Source organism: Phoca vitulina, unplaced genomic scaffold, assembly GCF_004348235.1.
Source record: "Phoca vitulina isolate PV1807 unplaced genomic scaffold, GSC_HSeal_1.0 scaffold7, whole genome shotgun sequence".
Lineage (NCBI taxonomy): Eukaryota > Metazoa > Chordata > Mammalia > Carnivora > Phocidae > Phoca > Phoca vitulina.
In genome coordinates, this window is record NW_022589710.1 from 58,510,790 (window position 1) to 58,522,958 (window position 12,169).

General features: G+C 48.0%; 1 protein-coding gene across 1 annotated transcript in view; it reads left to right on the top strand.

The window, feature by feature from the left end:
• KCNK13 (potassium two pore domain channel subfamily K member 13) overlaps positions 1-3,469 on the top strand; it is a 125,697-nt gene extending 122,228 nt beyond the window's left edge. Inside the window, exon 3 of the transcript XR_004299591.1 lies at positions 3,411-3,469. The gene's annotated coding sequence lies outside the window, so the exon portion shown is untranslated. The remainder of the gene's footprint in view (positions 1-3,410) is intronic.
• The last annotated feature ends 8,700 nt before the right edge of the window (positions 3,470-12,169 follow it).

Below are 12,169 nucleotides of genomic sequence, written 5' to 3' on the forward strand. Positions count from 1 at the left end.
TTATACCGATACCATACTGTTTTGAATACTATTGCTTTGTAATGTATCTTGAAATCGGGAAGAGTGATGCCTCCAGCTTTGTTCCTCTTTCTCATGATTGCTTTGGCTATTTGGTATCTTTTGTGGTTGCAGAGTATGTTGCATTTTGGAAGGGCCATTCTTCTTTAAGCTGGATGGTTTCGTGTATCTCAAGAGGTCCAGCATCCCAGCCCACTAAATGCCAGGACAGCCTCCCTCCCCCGCCATCATTGTGACAAAAGCACCCCCTCACACTTACAGATGCTCCCCTAGGGAGTGATATTATCTCATTTTGAGAACTGAGTCTTAGCTGGGGCTATTTGTCATTCTCTTTTGGCTGATATCCCCTGGTCAACATGCCAGCTCTTCTATGAAGCACAGCAGGGTTCTGCCAAGGCTCCCCGCGTATACCTCCACAGTGCCCTGCCCCCTGACTTTGGCTTTGCATTCTCCAGCTGACCTCTCGTGACCCCCAGCTCCTGCCCCTGGGAGGCTGTCACAAAGACTCTCTCTCCCTGCCAGGGTTTCCTCATGCTTGCAGACAGCATCTTGGTCCGGATGCACTAAAGGTTCAAGCCAGCTACTTTCTGTGGCGTCCTCTTGTTCCATGATGAGCAACAGACATACAGGCTGTCTGTGACTGTCCTCTCATTCCAACTGCCACCACAAGCTGCCCCGGGCATGCTCCCAAGTGGGTCCTCTAACTCCAGGCACACATGTAAGTTCCCACCAAAATTACTCCCTCCCAGGCTGCAACCTGGTGCCCACACACGTCTGCAACTTAGCACACCTGCAGCTGGGGAGCAAGACACCGGTCCCTGTTGTTATAGGAACCCCCGCGTCTCTAACTACTTGGGTTTTGCTCACTTGACTTGAGTGGGGGAAGGGAAAATCTGGAGTGCTTTCTGCTTCCACATGTGCCTTCCTCTCTCCAATGTCTAGTCTTCTGTGAGAGGGGCCATTATGGCTGCTGGTGGGAGTGGATAGGATTCAGCCCTGCGGGGTCTATCTCTCCCAGCAGGTGGAAGAATGTGTCTGTTCTCCATTTTAGGGTTTCTCCTAACTTCTGAAACAGCCACCACATGCCTTTTTCCGCTTCCCTTTACAAATGAATGAATAAACACAGTTCTTTGGGAAACTGTAAGTAGATCTCTGAGCCCAGAAGTCAGGGTGTATGTAGAGTAGATGAGAGTAAATGAGTCAGCTAGAATCCTGGAATATATAGAGTAAGTGGTTTTTATGCACTAAACTCTACAGGATGGGCTTCCAATGCATCATCTCAGTTACAACCTAATTTTATGGAGAAGGAAATTGAGACCCAAAGAGGTCAGGTGACTTGCCCAAGGTCACCCAGCTGAGAGGTCGAGGGGCCGGGCCATGAACCAAGGTGGTCTCAGGAATGCTATGTTCTGAACCCCTGCTCTGATTACATGAAGCTCGTGGCAGATCCATCCTGCCAGCAACCTGGACCACAAAGCCCTGAGTAGGGGCTCAGAGGGGTCCTCATTATGCCAGTGATTGATATCCCAGCATCCACCAGTCCCAGGCTATGGGAAGTCACGCTACCATTTTACTAATGAGTTCGGCCCTTATAAAACCAGTCCCCACCCAGTCCCCACCCCTCTGTAGCCTCTTCCCAGTATGTCAAGTCAATAAGTCTATCCTCAGTCTCTTGCTGATGTGTGATTGTCAGATGCTGCCATCCAGATGCACAAGGAGAACCGCAAATAGTGCCAACAATGCAGGACTGTGGGAAGTCTATGACAGGGGTGATAGAGAGCTGCTCTCGCCTCAAGCAAATGCCTGGCCCCAGAGGTTGTGGTACCTGCTAACACCCCAGAACAAGAGCTTTGACAAGAATGGCCTGATTGTGCCATGAAAACCAACCTGGAAGTGAAAGATTTAGGATCAAACTCTCATGTAGCCCCTCACAGTAATCACCCTACAATCAGCATCAGATTCATGCTTTGTTCACTTGTAAAATGGATGCAGAATGCCTTTATACCCTAAATTTCTTTATTTGTTGTTTTTATAGTTATTCATTCTATTTTTTATAAAGATTTTATATATATATTTATTTATTTAGAGAGAGAGAGAGAGTGAGGGAGTGGAGGAGCAGAGGGAGAGGGAGAGAATCCTGAAGCAGACTCCCCGCTGAGCACGGAGCCCGACGCAAAGGCTCGATCTCACCACCCTGAGAGCAGACCTGAGCCGAAATCACGAGTCAGACGCTCAACCGACTGAGCCACCCAGGCGCCCTTATTCTTTCTATTTTTAAAAAATTGATTTTCATCCATATTTCTTCTCTCTTTCTATTTTCTATTCCATTTCAGCCCCTGCTTTCGGAGACTGGTCAGATTGGGGAGGGAGAGAGAAGACAGAGGCCAGGGAGGGAGAAGTCCGAGGGAAAATGGAAAGAAGGAGGGCGGGACAAAGGATGTGTGGCACACATCCACAGTGCCACCCCCCGCAGAGACACTGGGAATGGCAGCTGGCGAGGGCCTTCCCGAGCTTGGTGGGCAGGACACAGACACGATGGGTCTGGGGAGGCCTCAGCCATGCCTCCTCCACAGACACTTACCGAGTGCCTCCTGCATGCTGGAAGTGCTGCTGGCCCAGAGGAGGGAGAGCCCCGTAGCTGACGATCTGTGAGGAGAGAGAGGTGCATGAACAGAGAATTCTATATAAAGTGTGGTGTGTTGTGTTTTGTCTTTGAGAAAAGCGAATAGTGAGTCTCTAGGGAATGACGTTGTTATAGGTTGAACTGTGTTCCCTTCCCAAAAAAGATATGTTTAAGTCTTAACTCCCAATACCTCCGGATGTGGCCTTATTTGGAAATAGAGTCATTGCAGATATAATTAGTTAAGGCGAGGCCAGGCTGGACGAGGGTGGGCCTCTACCCCACTACGACTGGTGTCCTTCTAACAAGATGGCCACGGGAAGACGGAGACAGAAGCTGCGCAGCCTCAAGCCAGGGGACGCTGGAGGCTAAGGGAGGGACATAGAACAGCTTCTCCCACAGCCTCCCAGAGAGCAAGGCCCCTCCAACGCCTTGATTTTGGACTTCTCACCTTCAGAATCGTGAGACAGGACATTTCTGGCATTTTAAGGCACCCAGTTGGTGGTACCTGGTTCCACAGTATTCCTAGAAAACTAATGTATACGCTGAATGGAAAAAAAAAAATCCCCAAAGGTAACAATCTGTATGATTCTATTTGTTAAGCGTGCTTGAAATGACAAAATTATGGAAATCAGAACAGATTTGTGGTTGCTAGGGCTTGGGGGTGGGGAGGAAAATGAGTGTGCCTGTAAACGGGACCCAGTCGTTGCCTTAACTACCCCCATTTTGACCTCAGTCTGTACTTTCTGACTGATTAAGTTCTTCTCCCCAGCTCATCTCTTAACTCGGGGCTAGGCGGGCAAAGCCTCCCGTGGTGGGAACCGAAATTGCCCCCTCCAGCAGTAAGGACTACACTGACGCCAGCAGGACCCCGTGTGATTGACCCCACGACAATGACCGACCCGACCTGTGCTGCCCAGCTGCCTGCATCCGCTGACCTTTGTCCCACCATTTTCTTAGAGAACCCTACAAGTATTTACAGCACTTTGGAGACAGCCTTTGGGACACTAGTCTGCCGTTCTTCCCTGAGCCGGCCTCACCGGAAAAAATCCCTTTCTCATTTCACCACTGCTCTCTCTCTGCTTCTGGATTTACTAGGACAAGTGGCCAAACCCGGTCCGTTTGGGCCCCCCCGGAGCCAAGTGCTCTTGGTCTTTGGTAAATTACTCCCAGTTTGCTGGTGAGAAATTGGCGCTCAGAGACAGAAAGACCACACAGCTGATGGGCCGTCGGGTCTAACTTAGACATTCTGGCTCCCAACCTGTATTTTCTTTGCCTTTTTGTCTCTAGAAAATCCAGAGAGTTTTCGGACTGGGATGCACCCTAAGTTCACACTCTACAACTTCCCATCCAGTTGTTCCATACCTCTGCTTAGTTGCTGGGGACCCCACGACCTTTGCTTGGGAACATCTCTGCCTGGCTCCCTCCTCCTTTCAGATTTCATCTTCAACACTGTGGGGATCCACTCAGAACCCCAGAGTTGGTACGAAGATTACTTTAAGCTGAAAACATTTGAAACTCAACAGATGCAGAAAGAAACCTTCTCAGAGCCTCCCTTGTCTGACTAACAGCTGCAACTTCTAGGAAATGAGGCTTCCATGAATTCCCTCTTTGGGACAAGTCTCCTTCCAGGAGAGAGACCAAAGGTAAACCTACAGTAAATCTCCTCTCTGGGGGAGTTTCATGCCCCTGAAGAAGATGGAAAGGCTATGCATACCCATATAGACAAACATCATCACAAACTTCCTATCTCCCATTTGTTTTCCTAAAAATCCATTTGTCTTTTCTAAAGAAACCTATTTGCTCTTCCCATAGAAGCCTCTCCCCCCACTTTCTCCTACTAAGCTTAAGTATATAAGCCTCTAACTTTATCCACGTATTGAGCTACATGGATACCTACTTCTTCTGTTAGCTCCTTTTGCTATGCATACAAATAAGTCTTTTTTTCTCCTGTTAATGTCTCTTGTCAGTTTAATTTGCATGTCCCCATTGACTGAATCTAAGAGGGTAGAGGCAAAGTTCTTCCTCTCCCACAACAGCATCCACCCCAGGACCTCTTGTCCCTGACCCTCACATCTGCTCTCTACCCTGGCCATATCTCCTCACCCTACTCTCTGAGCACTTATCCCACAAGAGTTAGATGATTATTACTGGGGACGAAGGTTTATAATGCCCAGACACTGTCTTTTAGCTGCCACATCTCCTGCTCACTCCCCGTATCCCTATATCACTGTGTCCCTGCCCCAGGCACCTGGTGGGGCCTCCTTGTTTACTGACTGAAGGAATGGGGTGTCCTGCTCAACTGTTCTCCACTGTGTCTGGCCACGTGCAGAGACATTTACACTGAAATCATCTCCACTCCCCTCCAGGGTTTTCAGTAGGGAGTCTGCTTGGGATTCTCTTTCTCCCTCTCCCTCTGCTGCTTCCCCTGCTCACACTCTCTCTCTCTCTGAAATAAATAAATAAATCTTTTGAAAAGAAATTGTTCTACCACTTAGATAGATAACAAGCCCAGCTAATAGTTTGGTGTGTTTCCTTAACCTTTTTTTTCCCCTTATGTATAATAAGCCCGTAAGCAAAATTGGGACCGTACTATATATTTAGTGTTATATTTTCCCTTTTTACTTAAAATAATATCACCATCATTTATCATGAATATGTTTCTCATGTCATTAACTACTCCTTGAAAGAAATGGATTTTAATAATATGTAATATTCTATTACATGGGTTTATTTCCTTCATTCACTAAATATTTATTGAACGTCTACAATGTGCCGAGCACTATTTTAGGCACTGGGGAACAAGTCAGAGGCGGTCCAGGTCCCCAGCCTCATGTAGCGGAACTCTGGGAGGGAAAGAGACAGGCGATAATGTGATATTTTGGTTGTCAGATTTGCCATCATGTATACGAGCCTGTATTTTTTGACATTCATGCTGCTTTCACATTTGAGAGCAGGGGCTCTGTGTCAGAAAGATCTGAGCTTTCCCGCATAGTATGTGCCCTTGGTAAGTTACTCAACCTCTTTGTGCCTCAGTTTCCTCATCTGTAAAATGGGTATAAAAGTACTCGCTGATGTAACTGAGATAACGCAGGCCAAACACCCAGCGTGTGGTAATCACTTCACACAAGTCAGCTGTCATTATTATGACAACAAATGAACAGAAATCCACATGCCCACACTTTAGTAATTTTTGCAAGATAAACTCCTAGCCTTAGAATGAGGGGGTAAAGGTTCACATTTGTAAAGCACTGACATACTGCCAAAATGTTCCGGAGGAAGACTCCACTCCCATCTAGAGTCCCAGCGCATTGGTGGAACGTGCCCGGGAGATCTTAAGGACCACATCCACCGGCCTTTCGGTTCCCTGTCCCGATGCTTCTATGTTGCCCTATGCACCTGATGCCACTGACGTCCTTGAGAATTGCTTCCTTGACCTCTACACTGCCAGGACTTCCGTCGCGTCGTCCCTCTGCCCCCCGACCCCCACCCCATGCCCCTGACTCCTGTCTGATGAGTCTGCCCTGGGCCGACAGGACTGGCCCCTTTCTCCACGTCCCCCGCCTTGGAGAGCCCCGTGGCTGTGGCCAGCACCTCTGTGAAGACGTCGTCCACAGCCACTTATCTACCTTCCGTTCTATATTGTGATTGTCTTACCTCGAGTTTGTTGAACTTCTTGATCTGTGAGTGAATGTTTTTTCACCTACCTTGAGGTGTTCTCAGCAATTCATTTTTCACAATTTTTTTTTTTTGCCTTTTGTATTCCCCTTTCTTCTGGGGCTGCATTTACGTGTATGTTATAACACTAGATACGATCCCAGACCTCTGAGGCTCTGTTTGTTTTGTTTTGTTTTGTTTTTCCACTTTCTCCTGTCCTTTGGGTTGTTAATTTCTATTCATCATTCTTTAAATAACACTGATTCTTTCTTCTGCCCATTGAACCCACCTAGTGAGGTGCTTGGGCTTTTGAGTAATTCAAATCTTGACCCACACCACTTCCTAGCCAAATCCCCCCAACCTCTCTGAACCCCGGCTCCTCATAAAATAGGGGTGACGATACCTTTTTCTCAGATCTCAGTGATAATTAAATAAGATAAAAGTGTGCCAAGTTGGTTCACAGAGTAATTATTCAATCAATGGTAGTGATCCATATTTCTAAAACTTAAACTTTTAGTTTTGAGATAATTATGGATTTACATGCACTTGTTAGAAATCATACAGAGAGGGGCGCCTGGGTGGCTCAGTTGGTTGAGCGACTGCCTTCGGCTCAGGTCATGATCCTGGAGTCCCTGGATCGAGTCCCGCATCGGGCTCCCTGCTCGGCGGGGAGTCTGCTTCTCCCTCTGACCCTCCCCCCTCTCATGTGCTCTCTCTCATTCTCTCTCAAATAAATAAATAAAATCTTTAAAAAAAAAAAAAAAGAAAGAAAGAAATCATACAGAGAGATCCTGCATAACCTTTACCAGCTTCCCCCAGTGGTAACATTTAGCACAACTGAGTGCAATGTTCTTAGTGGGGCCCAAACAGACAGCGTTCGGCCGCTCACTGCTGGCAAAATCCAGAGGCAGAGAGATGAGCTGGGTTGAAACAAGAAAGGGATTTATTTCGGTGAGGCCGGCTCAGGGAAGAACAGCAGACTCTAGTGTCCCAAAGGCTGTCTCCAAAGTGCTGTAAATACTTGTAGGGTTCTCTAAGAAAACGGTGGGATGAAGTTCAGCAGGTGCAGGCAGCTGGGCAGCACAGGTCAGGTCGGTCATTGTCTTGGGGTCAATCACACGGGGTCCTGCTGGCGTCAGTGTAGTTCTTACTGCTGGAGGGGGCAGTTTTGGTTCCCACCACGGGAGGCTTTGCCTGCCTGGGCTTCAGCCCCGAGTTAAGAGATGAGCTGGGGAGAAGAACTTAATCAGTCAGAAAGTACAGACTGAGGTCAAAATGGAGGTAGTTAAGGCAACGACTGGGTCCTCTTTTAGTAACACACAGAAGTCAAAGCATTGCTGTACATCATCTGGGTGCATGGCTGGTAGCCACTGGGCACTCAGTAAAAATGCACGTGGAACCTGAAGTCTTCAGCTTTAGGGCCCCTGGGTGGCTCAGTCAGTTAAGTGTCTTCCTTCAGCTCAGGTCATGATCCCAGGGTCCAGGGATCGAGTTCCGCATCAGGCTCCCTGCTCAGTGGGGAGTCTGCTTCTCCCTCTGCCCCTCCCCCAGCTTGTGCTCTCTCTCTCTCTCTCTTTCAAAAATAAATAAAAAAGAAAAAATAAATAAAAATAACAAAACAAAGTCTTCAGCTTTAGTTCATCTCTGGAGATCCAGAGCTCAAGGCAGAAACAAAGAGGAAGGGGGTTGGGGGTAGGACTGGGAGTGACCTGGTTCCAGCCCCAAGAGGGGCTCAGGCAGGTCTTCCTCCAGTATGGGTGGCCAGCCAGGTGGAGCCTGGACAGAGGGATGGAAGGCGGTCACAGTGATGCCAGAGAACAGATTCCAGAAGCAGTGCCTGAAGGGTGTAGGGGAGGGGAACTAATTTTCCCTCTACCTTTCTAGGTTCTTGGCTGAGACACCCCTGAAATAAAAAGACTGATTAACAGGAGAAAAATAAACAAAGTTTAATAACATGTATACCTCCTATACACCTTGGAGAGACCCAGGAAAACTGAATATCTCTCAGAAATGGCCCGAGCCATTCCCTAAAATACCATCTTCAGCTAATGACAAAATGGGAGGTCACCAGGAAAGCACAGAAAACAAGGGTATGGTTGTTATGCAGACGTCAGTCATTGCCTTCTCCTTTGATAAGAGTTTCCAGAGATTTGGTCATGTCCCTTTTCTTGGTACAATGAGGGAGTCACCCTTACAGATGGAGATTTCCCTTATACTTGTCAATGTCTCTCACAAAAGGGTAACTTCTAATCAGTTTTCAGAGCTGCTCCTATGTCTGCAGGTTCTTAAAAATAACCAGCTTAAAATCATGCTCATGCCCGCGAAGCATGTTTTGGGATGACATATTCTGTTCCTCTTTGGGGGCCAGGTTTGAACCTCATAGAGGCCAAATACCAGGCTTCACGGACAGAAGGGGTTTCGTGAGAAAGAGGACGGGTCAGCCCTGGGGAGTGAGTCAGCAGAGGGTGCCCAGGGAGAGGACCCAGGCCTTTTGGGAGCCTAGCACCAGAGACCAGCTGGGAAGGGAACTTAACTGGTATGGAGAAACCGGCCCCTGCGCAGTATTTGGTTGCGTGGCTCCCTCTGCTGGCGAATATCTGAACTGCACGCACCTGTTGGCCACCCAAGAAAACTGCCTCCGTTCATTCCTCCTTCAGTCACCAAGCACAGAAGACACACCCCCAATAACAAGCAGCCTGGGCGCTAAAGCTGGAAGTTATTTTTGGTGACAGATTATCAAACTTCAAGTCATTTTACACAAACACTTCACATAAAATGTATTTAACAAACCTATGTCGTGCTTACTACATGCCAGCCACTATTTTAAATACTTTACAAATGTCACCTAATTTGTTATTCCAAGTAGTTCTGTGGGTAGGCTCGATTAGTACACCCATTTTACAAATGGGAAAACTCGTGCCTGGGGCCACCCACTGATTGATATGCTATGTGAGCGGCAAGCTGGGGTCAAATCCAGGCAACCTGACTTCAGTCTGTGCTCTTAACCATTATGCTACCGTAGAGAACAAGATGGAGTCACTCACGTCAAGCAGTGACTCACGTCAAGCAGTGATGCAAGCAGCCAACAGTGTTGCCGCTAAGACCAGGTATCGCCGAAAGCCGCCCTGGCTGACGACATCCAGAACCCATAACCAGTAGAACCAGAGAAGACCGGCAAAGGCCCCAGACTGATTAAACCCCTTTTAAAGAGAGGACTTTGCAGCAAACTGTCAGACTCTCCAGACGCTGACCTTTCACGTCTGACCACATCAAAAGGGCAACTGCCCCCAAGGGCTCTGCACCATTGATCTCTGAACATAACAGAGATCCTCCATGGCTGGACATGATAAGCAGCAGGTGGACATGATAAGCAGCAGGTGCCAAGAGCTGCCCGGAACCAGCACCCCAACCGCGTGCCCTTCACCCCAGCTGCGTGTTCACAGACTGACTTCGCATTTGGCTCGTTAACTTCTTACCTCTTTTTGTATCATGTTTGCTGTGTGACTTTATCTCGTGCGTGGCTTTGTGTGACGTGTATGAAGCCAAGTTAAACGCGTCGTGAAATGTCCTTGAATTTAGAATCCTGAACCTGCTTTACAACTAGGTTAACCTCGCTTTAGGATCGAATCACATTGACATTGTAGAAAGACACACTCATGTATGTGCCTTCATAGCGTCCACAGGATTCCATGTCATGAACTCACTGCACATTAGGCAGTTTGGAAGAATCAGAAGAGACTCCTTGAGCCTTGCTTGAACTGACTATAGCAGAACTAAAAATAATCAATTGGGGAATAGATTTGTGTGAATATAGACTTTCCAGGCATCTCACCTGGGGTAAGATCCTAAGGTATCAGCAAAGGCAGGTGAAACCAAAACTGGTTCCATGCAGGGTGCAATTGGCAGGGGAAACTCATCCCCTTTGCAAGCCGGGCCTGCCGTGGAACTAGCCAAAACCGAACCCAAGGGAGACCATTTCAGGAAGGCACTTGGAGGGTTAAGAAAAATCAAACCAGGGGCACCTGGGTGGCTCAGTCAGTTAATCCTCTGATTCTTGATTTCGGTTCTAGTCATGATCTCAGGGTTGTAAGATCGAGCCCCGAGTGGAGCCCAGCGCTGCTGAGCATGGAGCCTGCTTAAGATTCTCTCTCCCTCTCCCTCTTCCCCTCCCTGTTCTCTCTCTCTCTCTCTCAAAAAAAAAAAAAAAGTGAGAAGGGCCAAGAGGCAGGATACCATATTTTGTGTAGAAGACCCGTGGTACCCACAGAGTTACAAGTCAGAAAGAAGCTCGCTACCAGGACCCTGGGAGATGTAATCATGGATCTGAAGGATCCTAAAAACATAAAGTCCTTATTGTCCTGAGCACCTACGGCTGAGTTTCCCATCTTATCAAAGAAAACCATTTTGAAGCCAGACCAGGACCAACAAAGGGGCAAAGATAGCATTCTATTACTAATAAAGTAATAAGGAAGAGCACATCAGTGACTACTTTAAAGGACAAACACCCATGGGACCACCCATCCTGAGGACCCAGGAAACTATGATGGGGGAGGATTATCAAAGCAGACCTATTATTACAAGGAGGAGTGTTAAATTTTTTTTAAGATTTATTTATTTTAATTTAGAGATAGAGAGCAAGTGCGAGTGTGCAGGCGAGCAGGGGGAGGGGCAGAGGGAGAGGGAGAGAATCTCAAGCAGACTCCCTGCCGAGTGTGGAGCCCGACATGGGGCTCGATCCCACAACCCTGAGATCATGGCCATGAGCCAAAACCAAGAGTCAGACTTTCAACCGACTGAGCCACACAGGCGTGGCCCAGGAGGAGTGTTAAATTAAATCACAGGCAAGGACAACCCGTGGAGGTAGCACAAGGTGGAGAATCTACTTGTGCAGAGATTCAAAAGATTAGGACAGGTTTCTGTCAAAAACCATCTCTCTGCTGTAGACTGGTTGCTCCACGTGCGGGATAATGGAGCAAACACAATAGCACTAGTGGGCACAGAGACGCATCAGGCGTGTGGTCTTAGGGGCAACAGCCTTGGCTGCTTGCGTCACTGTTTGATGAGCGACTCCATCTTGCTCTCTCCATCACCAAATCGACTTTCTGTGTCCTGAGATCTTTCCTGACCCCTTGCAGCTTGCTTGTGAAACTCAAGAACCAGTGGAAGCTCCTTTCTCTCTGCTTCGTGCCAATCTCTCTATCCTTTCCTGGACCAGTGAGTCCTGGAAAGCCAGCTGGATTCAGGAGAGGGCAAAGAAGAAAAGGGGATGCTGGACACGGACACCAAATTAGTTGTGGTGCTTAGCATTTACAGACTGTGAGCCCACCACACCCCCTAGAGGGGGAGCCCCGGGAACAGAGAACACAGGCAGCCCGTATGGCTGACAGGTGTTCTCGGGTATCTCCAGGAAGCAGACTTCAGTCAGAGGGAAACCCTGAAGGAAAGGCACCTTATGCATGCTTGCGGCCCTAGTGCCCAGCATGGTGCCCAAGGTGGTCAGCGAATGCACGCATGGAAGAACTGAGAGGGCAGAGGGCAGGAGACGGGGGCCAAGGGGTCCAGAGGGAAGGGGGGGGTGGAGGCCGGTGGGTCACTGCCTTAGCTGCCGCGCCTATGTCCTCTCTTCTGCAGGCCACCTCTCCAGACTGTTTTGATGGCTCAGCCATCAATAATGATTTTTTTTAAAAAGAGATGAGCATCAAGTCCCATTTGTATATTTATTTATTTATGTCAACCAATCCCCACAAATGTATTTCTCTATTATATGCCCATACTTCTAAAGAGGTCTTCAAACTGGGGTATGCAAACCGCTAGGGTTTGGGAATCTATTTCTCGTTCTTCAGTTGCCGTGTGTTCTGTCCTAAAATTTGCTCT